Genomic DNA, 19,381 nt, shown 5'->3' with positions numbered 1-19,381 from the left:
CTCTTGCAGTAATTATGCTTATATATATATCCTCTTTAAATATCTAAGGTAGTTATGATCTATAGAAATATAAGTAATTATATACCAGTCACTATAATACAGCTGTGGGCAGCTGTAAATAAAGTGTTTACGTGGGGATGGGGCATTGCAGAGCTTTAGAAAAATGTGTTGAAAGACAAGAAAATAAGCCTGTTCCAGTTTGTCAGAATATGTAATTTAGTCCAGGCAGAAGTCTTGTTAATCAGAAATTACAGAAGGAGATAAGAGTCTTTCTCAATTAAGATCAGGTGGAAAATGCTTTCATTTAACGTGTCCTGAGAAGTATCACATCAAAAATAATTAAACAGAGATGTAAAAACTTTCCAATGTTTTAAATATATTACCTCCTTTGAAATTTAGAAAAGCTTCAAAGAAATGTCAGGTTCTGGCATGCTGTGGAAAGAGCACTTGTGTTTAAAAACAACAAGGCCTTTCCGCTTAGTTTTATACATATTTGATTGAGCCACTCAAAAAATAATAACTGAAAAACTAATTTAAATTCAGACATGATCCTTTGGATAACACTTTTAGCTCAACAGTAAAAATTATTAGGAGCGAGCTTGTGACAAACTCTAGATTTGGAACATGACACAAAGGAGTTTCTGTCAGGCTTTTTCAATTATTAGTCTTCTCTTCCTGGTTATTTATATTTCCTTTCAACTCCCATGTATAAGTCATACAGCAGTAATACAGTAACATCATCTCTGAGGAACAGTCTAGCAACTGTGCCCCTCTGCTAGCAAGCTTGTTTTCATTTTTAAGGTTTTAAAATTTTCTATGGCAGATGAGTGTATTTTTCAGATTTTGCGTTATTGTTACATTTTTTCAATCTCCAACCTTTTCTCATGACTTTGTACCCAATCTTCAGGGCCCACTCTCACTCATTAACTAATCAATTACACACTTTCTAATCTGTTCTATCCAAAGATAAAGTAGAAGGAAAAGGCAGACATTGATTTCTCTTTACTGCTTCAAAAATATCTTCTTGAAACTTAGCTATGCAAACCTGTTCTAAACCACAGCCCCCAGTCTTCCATATGGATTTTCCAAGAGTTTGTGTGAATTCATTTTGAAAGGAGACCCTTATTGTACTCACTTGGTGGGCTACTTCATATGATATGGATTGGCAGGCACGGTTGTCAACTCATTTGAAATCAATCCATTTATTGTTCACACTGGGTACAACATTTTGGACTGAGATAGAGCACAATGAAACAAGAAGAAAGGCTTACTGGAAGGCAAATAATAGCACAGAATACAAATGGAAAAATGTAATAGTCATGGACTGGAGAGAAAAGAATAGAAGAGACAGACGCAGAGATTAAAGACAAACATTGATCAAAGATAGAAAAGAAACTGCAGCCAAATGAGAATCTGTGATCAAAACCCGATGGAAAGGAGTGTGGTGAGAGATGAAAAAAAAAAAAAAAGGGGGGGGGGGGGAGGGAGGGAGAAAGAGAATAAAAAATCCCAGCCTTAGTGCTTTTGGATACCCTATCTGCTTCTGTTTTTCTCTACCAGTCTCTAATGCAGCCATGTTTAAAGAAGATGTATATGAATTTCTCTACATCTCCTCCAAATAAGAGAAGAGGGAATTGGACCTTCAGCCCATATGCTAGACGTAGGCATGACTTGTGGTCTGTCATTCTCCTGCAGGTTTTGGATAGAAATAGGGTCAAATCACAGGTTCAGGTCCCTGGGGTAATGGGCACTCTCAGAACCTCTATGCTAGTGTAAATAATTGCTTTTGATTTTTGCTGAGTTTGTGAGAGCCAAACCCTGGGCAGGTTATTGCTGACAGCTCTCAGGACTGCTCTTGCTGTGAAACTCCCAAATGTTACTCTCACATTTGGTTTCTGAAGCAACTTCACATTGTAATATTCTACAGCAGACCGTTTCAATGCAGGGATAACCAATTTTCTTACCATGTCTTAATATTGCTGGGCAACAGGAAAGCTACAGCTGGATGTAACAGTGATTGAGCAAGTCCATTTTGCTGTGAAAGAGGAAATTTTCCACTTTGTTTCAATAACTATTTTCCAAACAAAAATAAAACTATCTGCTTTTATGGTGTTCATATAGTTTGCCAGCTAACCTTTACTCATTATTGGTCAAATAATCCTAAAACTCAAATAGCTTCAGAGCATTATTCATGGAACAGGTCAGTTAAAGCAGCCACATGACATTTCAAATATTTTAGGAAATCTGAAGTACTTCCACAAGACTAATTTTAGTTGTCCAAAACCGCTGGATGCCTAAAAAGAAGATCTGACTTTGCTTGGGTTCAAAAAGGAATTGCCTATATTTAAAGAGTTGGTAACAAACCTTTTTCTTGTGAGGACATCTTGTGGCTAATATTTCACATTATTGGCAATAAGCCATCACATAGAACTTGGCTGCAGACAAGTAACTGGAACATCAGGAGTCTTAAAATCACCTATTGTGCCACATGCACGTCTTCTTTCCAGGTTTAGTCCTAGTTTGTAATGATAGGAGCAGAATCATGAGCTATATTTGTAAATGAAAACTATATTTGAATGCCCAGAGGTATTTTTGTGAGATGATTTTTCCTATGGTAGCATTCAAAATTTTCTGTGTTTTGCTGGAGATATTTTTAAACCTTCATTATTGCAATTAATGGCTTGTGTGTTAAGTGTGACATTGACTTCTACTGGATAACTAAAGACTTAATACCGCACCACTGATGAGCCCTATAAATTGCTGAATGGTTGGGAGATGCTACTGTAGCATCTGTTCCAGGGACATGTGCCTCTAAGAGGGAGAGAGCAGGTGTCTTTCCAAGATACCCAAATAGCCATTCTATACCAACCTGTGAAGATTATGAGAGTTTTATAATATACCCAAAATACTGCCATAAGACATTGCTAGGTAAATAAAATTTGCAAAAGCAACATTGCTTTCTGCCAGCTTTACAACACTTCAAAAGGTAAGTTAGCTGCTTTTCATTTGATTACTATAAGGTAAAGTTGCTGGGACAATTAAGAAATTAGGTGGACCTAATGGATAAAACATTTAAAACTTCAGATTTCAACAACTAGGGTAGAAGAACAACAAAAAATCCATATAGCCATTTCCAGTGAGGCTGACTCTGCACTGTCACCATCTTGACAGGAGCTATAGGAAAGCAAGGCTACTTCCTATTTTGTTGCAGTAAATCTCCAGTCTCTACACTTGACATCTCAAAGAAGCTCAGAGTTTAATATAGAATTAAAAATTCTGCTCTTCCCTTTATCCCAAATAGCCTTATGATGAGTTTTCTAGGACTGGCAGACATGAGGATGTGATTATGTTAGACAAATTTGTTTGTATCATTTCTTGATCACAAATGATATAAGAACGGAAAATATTTGCTTTCATAAATCAAAACTTTTATAGCTATCCTAGCAATGGGTTACAGTACATTAGGATCTCAATCTACAATCCACTAATGAAAGATGAACTATACAGTTAATGATTTAATCAGTACACTCTGTTAATTACAAATGAAACAGAAATCAAGAGGAAAATGAAATATAGAAATAGCACATACAGGACCAATCCTGCTTCCTTTATTCACTCTGGCATTCCTGTTTAGATTCAATGGGACTAGCTGTATGAATGAGGCAAGCAGGATTTGATCCCACATATATTATCTCTAATCAAAAATACTTAGATACTCCTGCCTGTAGCACATTTTCCAATATTCTCATTATAGAGAAGATTAACTCAATATCAAAGGAATAATGTTAGAAATTTCTAATGGAATCCAGAAGAGTTGCAAAAATCACTTTTTGGAAATGTTCTCATTTGGGCTGCCTCATTAATCCCTTTAACCATGGAACCTGCATTTCAATTTCAGATAGTACCCAGGCTTCCAGATATCCAAAAGCACAACAGTAACTCCACTGCAAGTAGACTGCAGAGACACAAATTCTGTGGCCCCAGCCCAGGAAAGGATGCCATGCAGAAGATTATAGGAAGGAAGGACAGATCAAGCCATTGGCTGAGCACCTGGCCAGATCAAGTCCGCAGATGCTGCTGGTGAGCAAGCTGTACAGGCTTCCAGGCTTAAATTCCTGGAAAATAAACTTAAATAAATAATGTAATAATTTAAGAATTTAAAATAATTTGAGCTTAAATAAAGTGCTTTAAATAGCACTTCCCCACACAGAGTTATATTAGCAGATTAATCAATAACAAGGGAATTAAGTTCACTTATAATTGTGATTCTCTTAATGATGGCTTCATGCAACCTTTTTGTATTTAAACTTCTACTTAAGCCTACTCCCCTTTCCTTCTTACATTTTGTTGAGAGAAGCAGTACTCAAAAGGAAAGCAACACTTGGGCTTTCCTCAGCTGATGCAGTAGAGACTGCTCCAGGTGAAGTAATTTAAATAAACCTTCAGATTGTCTGCATGGTGCCAGCATTTATTTCATTTTTCACGTGGCTTCAGGATCTGGAGAGAAGTATTTCAACTTCACTTATCTCTCTTGCCTCAGTCCTCTAGCAAGTAATGCTTTGGCATACCTTGCAGCTGGCTCCCAGCTTCAACATTAACAACTGTGATCCTGAATATGTTTTGCTAAATAGATCTGGCACTGTTTTGAAGAAGTAATCAAGTAATATGAAGGAGAGAATGGCAAATGTCTTCAGATAAAGCACATCCCAGGGCTAACCAGCATTTAATTGAGCCCCAGGGCCCTTTTGCTTCCCCTATATGCAGAACATGCAAGAAGGCATCTCTTGCTGGTGGTCCTCTCATGTGCCTCTTAAATCCATGACACCAGCTCCCTTTTAAACAGCAATAACCCTCCACCACTTATACAATAAATAGCAATACAAAATTGTAAGGTTAAACAAGAACCCCAAAACCTTCATCTTAAACTCCTGCTATTACCAGACAACTCTCTTCAATATGCAAATAAATAAATTATATCCCGCACATACACATTTGCTTAACCTTCTTTAATTCTTGTCTTAACTAGATCCAGAAATGGGTGAACACATTTGGTGAATCTAGATTTAAGTATTTTTAATAGAACCTGTGCATTTTTAATTTTGTGAAACATAACATGAACTGAGCCTTTTCCATCCCTAACATAAGTGGCATATATTTCTACATATGTATAAATTAGGTACATGTGTGTGTATCTTGCCACAAGGATGTATTACAAGCAATTAAATCTTGATAATAAATGATTCATCAGTCCGCAGGTGATGTACTGTAAGTGATTGCTCCTGTAGGTAGTAATCATGTGGTGCAATTGCCAGAATTATAAATTCCCTCTGGGCTGATTGGATTTTATCAACAAGAAGCAGTGAAGTAAAAGAGGGTTCGAGGGTGAGGAGTCTTTTTTGTTTGTTTTGTCTTGTTTTATGTGTTGTTGTTGTGTGCTTTTGTTGTTATTGTTTTGTTTTTTGTTTTTTTATTGTTTGTTTGTTTTTAATAGGCTAAAAGCATTAATTAGTAATATGCCAATTGGAAATGAATGCTTTTCCCTTGAAGCCATACCCTCATGACTACTGAGCAACTGTCAGAAAAACCTAACTGTTGCCAGAACAGCCTCTGAGACCACAGCATATTATTCTAAGTAAAGGCAAAGACAAGTTTTTTTTCTACCCCACAAAAATATATGCAACTCTTGTGCATACCAAAACTGTTTGCCCACGGGCAGAGTACCATTCCATGAATCTATACAGGGATTGGAATAACATTCTCATCTTTAAATAAATGCACAAGAACTAGTTGCTGCTATTACTTGGGCAATTTATTGGTACAATTTATGGATTCTATTTGAAATCTTAAGCTATGTATTTGTAAGGCCTTCATTTCCCTGATAGCAAATTGAGGAACCATGCACATTGAATTTAGACAACAGAAAATGGATGAAAATGGAACAGTATGCTTAAGTGTTAATAAGAGACCTACCTGATAAGAATAACATCCTGATTTCTATTTTTTTCTTTTATCACAGAATTAGTTTTCTTTAATTAAATATCAAAGCAGTAAATACCAGTGTGACAAACACTATTCAGCAAAAACAAATGCAATCCACAAAATAAAACTCTCTAAAGTAGTCTAACATTTATTACTGTCACATGTTCAAGTTTAAAAAAAAAAAAAACAATACCTTTTTATCCTCCAACTTTTTATTATTAATATTATTACTTTCCAAAATATCTTAATAGAAAAGGCCATACAAAAAATATAAGCATGCAGAAATAATTTCATTTAATAGTGGCACTCTTCTTTTTTTTGTTGTTCTTATTTTTAAGAAAAGTGACATTTTTATTTTTCTCAAGAAAATTAAGTTAAGCACAAGGCCTCATTCAGCCATTTCAGTTCGATTTGTGCAACAGGACTACATCCCAAATTTAAAAATTATAGCAGAATACTGATTGGTTTATTTTGTCTTTTATGGCTGTATGGTAATTTAATGTCATTCATTTCAAGAGTTATACCAAGCCCCAGTGTAGCCCAATTGCTTACAGCAGCTATTGCAGCCAGAAAAAATATGAATATTAGTAGTAGTATCTAGTCCACATTTGTAGGAGGTTTTTGGAAGGGAAAAGAAAGTAAGTTTTCAAGTGAAAACTTTTTTGAGGAGATGTAACAGTAATATGGCGAAGATAAAGCTAAATAACTTAAATTATCCCAAATTCAGCAGTTTCAGTGCTTCTTACCTACACTTACTCATTTATAAATGATAAATAAAAAACCACCACCAACAACAACAAAAAAAAACGAATCAAGTACCTAGCTATACTGACACAGTCCAGGCTAAACACAGTAAGCACAGCTATTTCTGCATCTTTGTCTCTCTGGTCATAGACTTTTCTTCTTTTCTTTAAACCACATAGATGTTCTTCGTTTTTCCCAGAAAGCATTATCCATAACTTATTCCCTGTTCAATCCTACTGCCAGGAACCACCACCACCTATCATGCTAGCTAATAAACTAGGAATGATTTTGCACTTACTCTGCCTAGTGTCACATCAGCTGTGACTTGTACCAGGCTCCAGATCACCCCTACTCATAAAGTCTTTACATGTACACTTTATTACTGTATTGTATAAGGAGGCTGAGTGTCTGTGCACCAGGCAAGCAGGTGACTAAATCTTGCTGTATACTTCTGCTGCCCTCCCAGGCACTGGTACTTGCTTCCCTTGCAAGCTTCAAAAACTATAGCATAAGCCTTACTCACCTGCTGGATCTCCTTCTGCATAGTCACTACTACCCTCACACAAAAGATTAGACAATAATTATTTATACAGTGAAAAAATGGTTTCCCCAGAATATAGATCTGTTGTTATAAAATGATTCACATTCTTCTATTACAGCACTTCCTTTCCGTTTTTTCCCCATTATTATTGCCTAAATGAAACTTTGAGATGTTTGGGATGCAGTTTTCTATAACTCAATACACACCCAGACGTTTTGGCCTAACAAACAGCAACAACAACAATTTGACATATATAAGCTAAATCATAAATGAGGCCTTAGAAAACACAGTAGAAGCTTTAATGAAAGGATGAAGACTCATCCCTGTAAATTTTATCTGCTTATTCTGACACTGAAAATCTACTTGCAGTGCAAAGTAGCAATTACAGTGTACTCAAATTAGACGAGAGCAAATTTATAGCAATACACCAATAATATAAGAGTCAGCTTAACCAAAATCTCAAAACGCTGACCTGCCTGCTTTGGGAAAGCTTTGGGGAACTGTTTGAAAGCTGTTCCAATGCATACAGAAAACTTACTGTAGGAGACAACTATGCAGCTGCCTCAAAATCTTTTCATTTGGAGGTACTACGTTATTCTGCTTCCAGAACTGCAGAGATTCAGGGAAAAATTAAAAAAAAAAAAAAAGATAGAGAGATTGGCTATTAAAAACAGAAAACACACTATTTCAGAAGGAATTTTGCAGTGCTATTCATCCTCTTGAGAAAATGCATTTATTAGTATCATGAGCCAGGTACTGTAGCCAAATTAAGGCACTGAGGGTAGAAAAAAAAAGTTTTCTTTGGGAAAGGATTCTCTAAGGCCTGCAGTATTAGCAACCTGAAGCGTGCACCACAAATAGCTATCCTGGGTTTCTCTGGAAATAACTAGACCTTCCATAGAACATTTCCAACACTGCAGGGACACTACAGTTCTTTGAAAATATAGCATGTAGGTTCCGAATCACTTGGGTGCATTTGAAACGTGTAAGGCATGATAATAAAGACTGAGGGAAAAACAAGAAACAAATCAGAATGCAGCCAGAGGCTGCCACTGGATTCCTTCTATAAGAACAAACTGAATACAAGCTACGGCTAGTTTTAGTGAATTTTTACTATATGTCTAATTTTCCCAACTAAAATTAAATCAAATGTATAGAGTCCAGTAGATAAAACAAGGCATGGATATTAAAGTGGAAAAAGAAGAAAGTATATTCATTGCCTGTCCAATTCAGGATAGGGAAAAGGTACTTGACATTTTCTGGCTTCAGCATTTAGCAAAAACATTGTTCCTGGAACAGAACCTTTCTTTGTCTGTATTGATATTCACTCCAAACTTGAAGACTGGATTAAAGGATACTCACACAGGTTTGTTACTCTGAAGTTCTGCTGCAAATCCCCACCTGGAAGGCACTAGGATGTTTCAGACCCATCTGGGTTTCTGTGGGACAGAGACTATCTTCAACCAAATGCCAGACCAGCTGAATGCAAGCATACAGCAATTCTTCCCCAGATTACAGCAGCTCCCGTCAGCTCAGTGACTTAGGCTGTTTTTCCACTAAGTACAGTTACTTCACATTGAATCGTAAAATCACTGAAGTTGAAAGGGACCTCAGGAGGTCATCTAGGTCAACTTCTTGCTACAAGATGGGACAACTTGAAATTCAGACCAGATTGTTCAAGGCTTTTTCCAGCTAAGCCTTGAAAATCTCTATGGATGGAGACTGAAAATATTTCTGTTTCAACATCTACCTGTGCTCAGGTAGATGTTTTTTGTTTGTTTGTTTTTATATTCAGTTGTAATTTTCCTGTTACAATTTATGACCATTGTCTCTCATTCTCTCTCTGAGCATGTCAATAATGAGCCTGGCTGTCTTTTCAGTAACCTCTACTGGTAACTAGAAGGCTACTTCTAGGTCCCCCAAAGCCTTTTCTGTGTCAAGTTAAACAAGCCCAGATCCCTTCGGCATATCCTCTTAGTGAACTCCTTTATCAATACCTTCTTTGTTCTGAGGGCCCAAACCAGGATGTATCATTCTGCTGTTGAAGGAGAACAATCACTTCCCTCAGCCCTGTGGCTACGTTCCTGTTGAGCTGTGTTAGCTCCTATCACTGCCAAGGCACACTGCTGGCTCACGCTCGGCAGCCTGCTCTCCATGATTCCCCAGGTCCTTTCCAGTAGAGCTGCACCACAGCCACTCTCCAGCTGGTACCTCTGCAGGGTGTTTGTCTGACCCAGCTGTGGGACTTTGCTCTTGTCCTTGTTGAATTTCTCTGTGTTTATGCAAAGCCAGGCCACAGCAGAACACACACCCCTGATTCTTGGTTTCCTGCTTTGATCACAGCACAGGCTGATTGCCGTTAAGTCAAAGAGGAACTAGTCTCCATGCAGGATCCAGATATCCCACCTAGGATACCCACTGACAAGGTGATGAGGGTATCCATGCAACATAGCCATGTCTCTATCTCTATTTGAACTCTGCACAAATTCAACGATCTAAAGAGCACCTTCATTTCTTCCTTTGTAAAACACTTAAGAATCTACAGATGAGAACTGAAATGCAAGAGTTAACTGTCACTAGCCATTTGAACTTATTTTCTCTTCTAATTCTTGCCAGAGTTTTGTGGCACATGCTAGCAAGTGTAATTACAGCTATGGAGCACAGTAGTAAATTATTTTAAGCGTTATGAACAACTGTATGGTTGTTCAACTGCTCGGTTATGAACGGCTGTAGTTTCAAGAACTTAATTTACCTTCTTTCACAGGATATTGGGATCTGCCTCTTGCATTTGTCATGATCTTTCATGTTCATTGTGGTTTGTAGCATACTGAAAAGTGTGGTGGTGTCTATTTTCACCTTTCAATAAATAAATGTAATTTTTAGGAAAGCTCTAATTTTCAATGAAAATGAGAATTCTGTTTCAATGAAATTCAATGAATTTCAGTCGTGACCTGATAAATGCAATTCAAGGTCAAAAACCACAAAGAAATAAAAGGGACACCTCCATACATTCTCTGACAATTCCAAGAGAGTGATTTCTCATTTAAGGTTCCATATCTATGACCATTTGCAGCTGTAAAAAATGAGGCAGTCAGAAATACCATTCAAAGACAGACAGAAGGATACAATCGTTCTGTAAACTGAGTTACTTACGATGAATATTTACAGATTACTTTTGAAATATGAGGTCATTTAGGACTGCTTTTGGCTGCTCTTTAAAAAGATGATTCATTTTTCTTTCGCATGTTTTGTGCATGAACTTTGGATTGCAAAATCTGCACAAGAACTTTAGAAGTAAAATATAGATTCTAAATAAAAATTCAGGATATCACTAGAGATATAATGGTGGATTTTCTTGAGGAATACTTATTACTGTAATAGATTTTCATTAACATTTTCAGATATTTGGATAATTGTGTTCATGTTCAGCTAATCACATTTAATTACTGTCTCTAAAACCTCCTAGCTTTTACAGCTACAGTGTTACAGCGCTCAAAAGCTATTCCTAAAATTCATCCCATCTTTATATTCACTCCCATGAAGTTATATCCCAAGGAAGCAATGACGGTTGCAAGGATCTGGGAGACAGTGACATTAATTTTCTTTAATCTGTTACTGTCAGGAAGAACAAGTTTCAATTTGACACAACAATATGTGTGTTTAGACTCATAGCATACATGCTGGAAGAGAGTGTGTTGTTTCATATTCCTCCAGTTTCACATATTTTCCACTTTTCACTCCTGGCTATTTTGTTCAGGGCTCTCAGAACAGGATGCATTTACTTGCTGTGTAAGAGCAGAAACTGGGACAGCCTTTGGAAGGGGCCTTTGTCCACAGAGTAGATTATAACTGTTAAATCCAGATACCTTAAAACTCCCAGTGCTTAAATTTATGTAACAAGCTACCACAAAGACCAACACCCAGCAGATCAAGTCACAGACATCATTTGCTAAAAAACACAGAATTTTGAAAGTTTAATTCATCAAACACAAGGCTATCATGCTGGACTACAACCAGAGTTTTAATGCGCTGGCATTTGCTGCCCAGGAAGATAGAGATGTAGTAGATCATGAGAGAATCTAGCAAAAAATAAAATAAAATGAAATGGGCAACAGAAATTTCTTCCAGTTTTAATATGCACTGCTTATTATAATATGCCAGCATACAAATGATTAATCTAACTAATTAGCATACACAAGTCTCTTTCACTGAAAAGCTTCGTTAGTGATCATTTTACATGCGACATTCTTGTACCATCAAGGAGATGAGCTGGAAGCTCTTTTATTCTACTGCTTTAATGAAAGCTAGGAGTCCAGCAATCATTTGACACCTTACATCAATCTTGTCACTGCGCATTATTCATATCTGGAATATTTCTCTCTGAAATATGAATGTACTTTTCTTGGTTTGATTATTATTTGGTAACCATAGAATCAAAGAACAGTTTGGATTGGAAGGGGCCTTTAAAGAGCATCCAATTCCAACGCCCCTGCCACGGGCAGGGACACCCCACACTACAGCAGGCTGCCCAAAGCCCCATCCTGCTTGACCCTGAACACCTCCAGGGATGGGGCATCCACAGCTTCTCTGGGCTGCCTGGTCCAGTACCTCACCATCCTCGTAGCAAAGAATTTCCTGCTAATATGTAATCTAAATCTACTTTTTTTTTTTTTTTTTTTTTTTTTTTTAAGTTTCATATCTTTAGACTGTTTACCTATATTTCATTTTTTTTCCTTGCTTTTTAATTGTCGTAACTGCCAAGTGGTTTAGGGTGCTTTCAGGGCTCCAAAAGGGACACAGATTTCTGAAGCTACCATTTATAAATTTCTACATAATTGATTTCACCTACAGCTGAAAGTTTGCCACTTTGAACCCCCAGCAACCTTCCTATTTGGAAATCAGCTGTGGAACCACCACTTTTCTTCCATTTAAGATCTCAAAGCATGCTGTAAAATACATTGACCATTGTTGTAAGGGAAACTGCATAGCTTGTTCTATACCTAAATGCAGTAGACACACCTGTACAGGACAGAACGCTAACTTCTGTTTTATCTCTTAAGGCAGTATTAGCCTATTCTGCTGAATACCAGGATTTAGGTAATCTGTATTAAACACACACCTATTTCTGTGGAATTGACCTTTGAACAACATGCACAGCTGTGTCCTGCAGGATGTTAATTAACACGGCCAGGTACCATGAGGGAGAAAGGTGCTGAGTTATTTTGAATTCAGGATATTTACTTTCTTAAGCGCCATAAGCCGTATCCAGCAAAACCAGGGAAGTGTTGTTTGAAGTGGTATCATTTTTAAAACCACTCCAGCAGCATAGCAGATTCAGGACATTTTTAAGGGAGTGGGAGGAGGAGAGATCCTATATGAAAGAGAAAATATTCTCACTCTCTCCAAACCTCAAGCATGAGTGAAATGAAAGAAGACAAATATTTAAATTAACTTTTTGAAATTTATAATGTATTTGGAACAGCAGACTTAAAAGCTAGCACTAAGTGATGAAGGGGGTAAGCTGACATTACCTTTTTAGATGTATAATTGCTTTTGAAAATTCAAGCTTGGAGGGATCAGAAAGGAAAAAACAAAGTGCATCAAGAAGATGGGTCAATTAAAAAAACACAAGAGCTTTATCGAATTAGTGATGGCAGCCACACACTGTTCCCTTTTTGTAAGCACTCCAATTTTTTAAATCAGATTAGGGTCATTTCTGATTGTTTCAAGCATAAAGATGCCTGGTATTTATTTGCTAGGTGCCTTCTTTTCTGACTGATTAGCTTTATGAAGATTAGCTGCCAGTAATTTCTGAAATGGCTAATGTAAGGTAATTAGCTCACAGCATGCTGCAGTTTGCACTGCCCAGAAGAGTTTACTAGTCTAAACTGAGAGAAGGTTTACAAAAGATATTACAGAAAAAAAGCAGAAAGTTAGAAAGACTCCAAAAAGGTTCCTCCAAAAATTGATTCAGCCTTTTTTCAAAAAATACTTTATAAATAGAATATGAAGAAGATTGGGATGACCTGTTCTACACCAGAAAATACTTTAAAAGGAAGCACAAAGGGATTCCAGGAGGATTTACATAAAAATAGTTTGGCATTTCTCACAATTTTCAGTCTCTGTGTATAATGTTTCATCTTTTTATGATGCTCACAGAGAAAGAACAGTGATGTATCCAATAAGGAAACTGCACTTTGAGGAGATCTTACAATATGATTTATAAAAGTTTCTTCAGAAAGCAGTCACAAGAAAAAACAGCCTGGAGCCAGAAATATGCTAACAAGGGCATTCAACAGAAATTCTAATCATAAAGCATAATAAAGACAAGTGGAAGGGATTATGATTTTCCACAGAACTATGTGATATCCTAGTTTCAGAATATAAGGGACAAGTAAACAGGAGCCAAAAGGAATGGCAAGACTTATCATCTGAGGCTAAATAAAGGGCAGATTTCAAGTATCAGCTCCTTTAAATGGCTCCAACCACCACTTACAATAATAGGAGCAGTGAAAATCGCCTATAAATTCTTCAAGGTAGGTGACTACAGAAGAAGTTAAAAAACTGAGCACCCATCATAAAGATCAGCTAACTATCCTCAAGCCAGTTATGGTAAACATGTTGTTAACAGTGTGATTTCCATTTTATTTTTTATTATTTCAAACAAAACATTTTCAATAAATCTCCCAAGTAAGGTGTTGGGTTTTTTTGTCCTTAAAACTTGGATTCTTACAGTGTTGTAAGTGTTATGAAAACCCAAGGTACCCAAACACTTTTAGGGTACTCATTGAATAGGAATGGTTAATGCAGGTTTGCAAAGAAGTGTTTTCCATTAAGTTCACCCTGTTATTCATCCAGACGATGAACGATATACATGGATACAAGCAAGTGCACAAGAGGCTGTGCCAAGCATTTTGCATTGCTGTGCTTTCCAATTAGCTAGTGTTCAGTTGCAGAAAGACGGAAACTCTGACTTTAAGGGATTTGTGAATTACTGGCTTTAATTCAACTACAGTTAAGTAATTCCCATCTTCAGCCAGTTCATATACTTTTTCCCTAGAGCTACTACTTGCAGTCAGTGTTCAGCAAATATTTACAACTACAGCTTACAAAAGAGGTCAATTTATATACAAAAAATTAAACATATTCAGTTCTGTTAAGAGGATGAAGTTTTAGCTATGGATGTCTCGTTACACCATGTTGGCGTCATCACATTCAACTAGTGTGGAAACCTGGTGACACGTTTTTAGAGAAAACTTTTTTTTTCCCCACAAATTTAATCTCAATCCCTATTTTATTATGCACAAAACTTTTGGTTCTTCTTACATAAAACCCATCACACAATACATGTCAACATACAGTGACTCAGTTAATGGGTAGGTGGGAATATGTGACAGGTAAAATTTGTTAATGGAAAACTTAATGAGAGTATCAAACAAAATACCTATTAGCATTAGGAAGGACTGAAATATTTTTTAAATGATTACTAAAAAACCAAGAAACATATTTAAATGTGAGATGAAGACTGAAAAAGAGAACACTAAAATTTACCACAGAAACATATGATGTAACTGATGTCTCATTTACAGAGGTTTTACACAAGAATATTGTGGTAGCCTTAAGCTATACCCAACTACAAGTCTTCAGGCTGCTATAAATAAGCTTTGTTAAAGTTCTTGGATTGGAAGATAAAATGAACAGAGTTTAATCTCAGGAGAAACCATGGTTAAACATTATAATTACTGAGACCAGCTATTTTAATATTGTGTTAATTTTAATGACCTTATTCATCAAAAGACTTATGAAAAGGATGACTAAACCCTAAATGGAGAGAGTTAAATGTATTCTGCTTAAACAACAAAGGATTTCAGGGATTCATGGCTCATGTTTAAAACTCAACACACAAAGTAATCTGACTCATAACTCTGCTCTGTAATGTTAGAAATCTAGAGAGATACTAAAAATTGTTAAGCAATGTTGGGAGAGCAAAGGATTTAATTAAACTAGAGTGTAATCCTTTTAAGGAATTTCAAAGCTAGATCAGTGGCACTATATAGAGAAATTTGATTGGTTTTCCTTACTACCTCTTTTCCCTATTTCAAGTCGTAATACCACTACATTAAACTTTAATCACTTTAAATATCCACATGCCAGATTCTTGTCAAGAATCTCATTATCTCATGTCTCAAATATTGCAATAGCTCATTCTCTAGCCTGCTTATAGCCATTCAGATCACTGCTGCAAAAACAGGTCACTTACCAGTACCAGGACGAGAAGATCCATAATGGCTCAGGAATGGCATTTCTAGTTGGAGCAAGTAAAACTGTATTCTTGGAAGATTAGTCTGACAATGCAATCCCATATCTGCCTCAGCTAATCTGGGAGAAAAAAAAAAAAAAAAAAAAAAAAAGTGAGCTAATCCTTTATCATCCTTCGGATACAAGGAGACAGATGACAGGTGAATATACAAAAAGTTGAACATCAATTTCAGAGCTTCCTAACAAAGAAGATGATGGCAGATACTATCATCAAATGGCTGCAGAATGTCATAGAAGAAAGGATTTAGTGTTCAGATTTCTTCTTCACTACAGACCAAACCACAGCAGGCTGAAAGTATGATACAGGGCCACGTAAGGCTCAGGTCCTCATGAGGCCAGAATATCTCTAGAGAGACACTGGTGGAAGAGAAAGCAAGGCTGAGTACCCTGGGACAGCCTGCTGATTCTGTGTTTCACCTGTTTCCTGTAGTCCAACTGATGTTTTCAGTAGACTGGAGGATGCAGAGGTATTAACTTAGAGGAGAAAATAATTCTGAATTAGACTTTTTTTACAGGTTTAGATAGCAAGGTAATCATCAGTCACTCCAAAAGTGAATGCAGAGATTTTTATGTCTGCAGAGGAAATTGTGATTTTCCCAGGCAGAAAAAATGTGAGCACTATTTACAGGGATGAGCTCAGACTAAGAAAGGCATAACTTAAAATGTATAGCTTTCAGAGAAGTCACTATCCTCTTCTGAAACTATGGCTTTTAAGACAAGTGATAGAAAGTGAAAAAAACAAAATACTATCAAAGAGAAAATAAAGAAGAGAGACTAAGCACCTGCAGCCTCAGTGCTGACCTGTAATAAATACAACAGTAAGAAAAGAAACTAAAATGACGGACTCCAGGAAAACTAACAAACAAACAACATTCTTTCTCCATCTTTCCTTTAGATTTCTTTTTTTATTTCCTGCACTGTTAAAGGTCATTCACAGCCTCTTATCAGTTTCATTCTGTAGTGACAGATCAAGCAGCCATGATGCTCACCTCCAAATCTCACTGACTATGTTTTCAAATTTCCAAATAAGTGTCTTTTGTTTTCTCTTAAGTTGTCTTCACACTTACCAAAATCTCTTCACAAACACCTCTAGTCATGATATTCCCTCAAACTTCTCAAAACTCTTCTTTCTTCCCCATGGCACTTGGAAATAACTTGGAAATAGTTAAGCTTCTTATGTCTATAATATACTAGCTCCACTCATTCAAATGCTTGGCAAAAGATTCTTTTCTGATTTATTCTAATCTTCTAGATTTCTTATTAATAATGTAGATGTCACAGGTCTGCACATCTTCTACACAGAATGCTTGTGGTAGTATCAATGGTACTTATACTCATGGTCAAGAGAAAAACATAACTTGGAACTACACTTATCAAAGTTTCCTCGATAAAAGGAACAATTTCTTAAAAATACGGTTTCTCATATGACTGCACAGAAATTTTGACAGAAAAGTATTATAATTTTTGCAGAAGAATATCTAATATCAGGCATTACTAATTACTTTATAATCAAAAGATTGGTTAAATAATATTTGGTACACTATTTCTTCTAGATATTTTAAGTTTTTAATTTATATCAATAAAATACATTAAAATATTCTTAATTATGTTAATAATTAAAGAGATAATATTCCTATGGTAATTTATATCCCTATGGAAACAATTCTGCTTATTAAAACTAACAACAACATTAGAAAAATCCTCATTTAATACAATCATTATTAAAAATGAATAAAATAATTCTAAATTCACTGAGTTTTTTTGTTTTTTGTTTTTTTAAACACAATGAAGCAGAAATTCTACTTTCACAATTCCAATATTAAGAAGCTATACAGTTGCCTGGATAGGGAAAAGATACAGGTAACAGATAACCAAACTGTTTCAGGCACAGGGTAGGATAACAAGCAACGCTCACTACAGGAAAGCGATATAGCTACTTGGTTATCTATCTTCACAAAAAAATTACATCCACTTCAACAATTCAATGCAGCTCAGCTAATTTGTAATATTTTCACTCAAAACATCAAAAATCTATCAAGATGAGTGTGTATTTGTCACGTCTCTTGAAGAGCCACTGTTCAGCACACAGCAGCAGAATAGCATTTGTGTTCAGGATTCTGCCATGCTGGAGAACATTACGAGTGCTAATAATTCTCTGTGCAACCTTGTAATTCAGTTTAGGAATGGCATTTTCAGTTTAAAGATATAGAAACAGGTAATGGCTCAATTCAAATAGAGGATTAATCTGGTATCTCCAAGTTGGACAATGTTATACCAAAATTTTGGGCAGCTGCTCCCAAGGTGTCTCTAGAAACAGAGACTAAAGCTGCACACAAGAAGAGTTCATAACCACAGATCCATAAATGCACACATTGGGAGCAGCTTGAGGCTGTCAGAAAATGACTGAACTGCAGGGACAGCTGAGTCTGACTCTTCTTCACAGGTCTGTGCTTCTAGATCTGGCAGGGGGTTGGTGCTTCAGTGGAAAGTTGGAAACAGAGAATGTAATGGATCTACTTCTTAAAATCCATCTAAATCCCAGTTTGGAAATCAAAGTCCAAAATTAAGTCAGGTACCCCAACTTTAGTGAGTCCACAGAATTGGACAGCCAACAAACTTTGTAAGTCCTGGTGAAAACCAACTTAAGTCAGCAGCCAACTCCATTAACTCAACCAAGCTAATATCATTTCAAGACTTCTTGGCCCTCTATTCCTGTTTAACATAAAATCTTTATAATCTTTACCACAGTGATGTTAAACAATAGATGGATTAACTTGTCTCTTTAATAATTTTCTATATATTTTTTCTACAATGTGAATGAAAACAACGCCACTCTCTACGTGTGCTCATCCTGGCATTTCAAACCTAACTTGTAAACCACGCTACCTAATCTGATTTTTAACTTTACCCAATGTGAAATGAAATGGATAAATCTTTTTTCTTTTTTGTTTTGAAGGTGCTAAGAGACACCATTACATTAAATACAAATATATATACCTGTTTAAAAACAGCCACAGAAATATTTCTTTGCATTCTCATAGTGCAGCAAGTTAGGATTTAATTCCCTCTATAAGCTCTATCAAGTTCTATCTACACTGTCACACACAGATCCATCACTCCAATAGCCAGATCTGCAGGAGAGCTTCTTGGCACCCTTCTGTGTTGAGTCTAACAGAAATGTACTTTGGTTAAATGTTCAGTATCTGTGTATAAATGCATCTTCCAAGTTGGGAGATAAGAGAAAACAAAAAGTCCTGCAGATCAGCAAATGCTAAGGCAGCCTGATGAAAGATGCTTCTGCACTCAGAATCTGGGGGGAGTTCTTATGAAAATTACCTCAAATGTGGAACTGTAGAGATGAAACACAAATGGAGGGCACTCTCTTTTTCCATAATTATTGCACTGGATCATGAAATTAAAGTCATCAAGCAAGAAAGATCCTGTACAGATTTCCAGAGATACTGCATGTTCTGTCTAATTGTGTCAGCCTGGAGTAGCTGATTAGCATAATTAATCTAATCTTCTGATTACCCAAAGGAGGGAGATGTTCCTGGATGCACAGGTGAGATAAAATGATTGAGACTTCAAGAGGCTAATATACAATAGCAAATAAGTAAGAGTATTTCAGAGTCTTGTTTGCTTGTCTCTTGCCTTCTTGACAAAGGACAGAGGGGAATCAGGAATGGAAGGAATCAGGAATGGGCATATCACAGCACACTGTGATATGCCCAGTTCTGTGCTGAGACTACAATACTGAAAGGTATTGAAGTTTGACTAGTTAATGACAAAAGAGCTGTG

General features: G+C 36.4%; 1 protein-coding gene across 1 annotated transcript in view; it reads right to left on the bottom strand.

The window, feature by feature from the left end:
• Window positions 1-19,381, bottom strand: part of LOC101800169 (uncharacterized) — a 421,465-nt gene that overhangs the window by 287,492 nt on the left and 114,592 nt on the right. Inside the window, exon 4 of the mRNA XM_072023988.1 lies at window positions 15,525-15,643. The gene's annotated coding sequence lies outside the window, so the exon portion shown is untranslated. The remainder of the gene's footprint in view (window positions 1-15,524; window positions 15,644-19,381) is intronic.

The sequence above is a fragment of the Anas platyrhynchos genome, chromosome 15, assembly GCF_047663525.1.
Source record: "Anas platyrhynchos isolate ZD024472 breed Pekin duck chromosome 15, IASCAAS_PekinDuck_T2T, whole genome shotgun sequence".
NCBI classification, from domain to species: Eukaryota; Metazoa; Chordata; class Aves; order Anseriformes; family Anatidae; genus Anas; species Anas platyrhynchos.
This window is presented reverse-complemented; position numbering and strand designations above follow the sequence as displayed.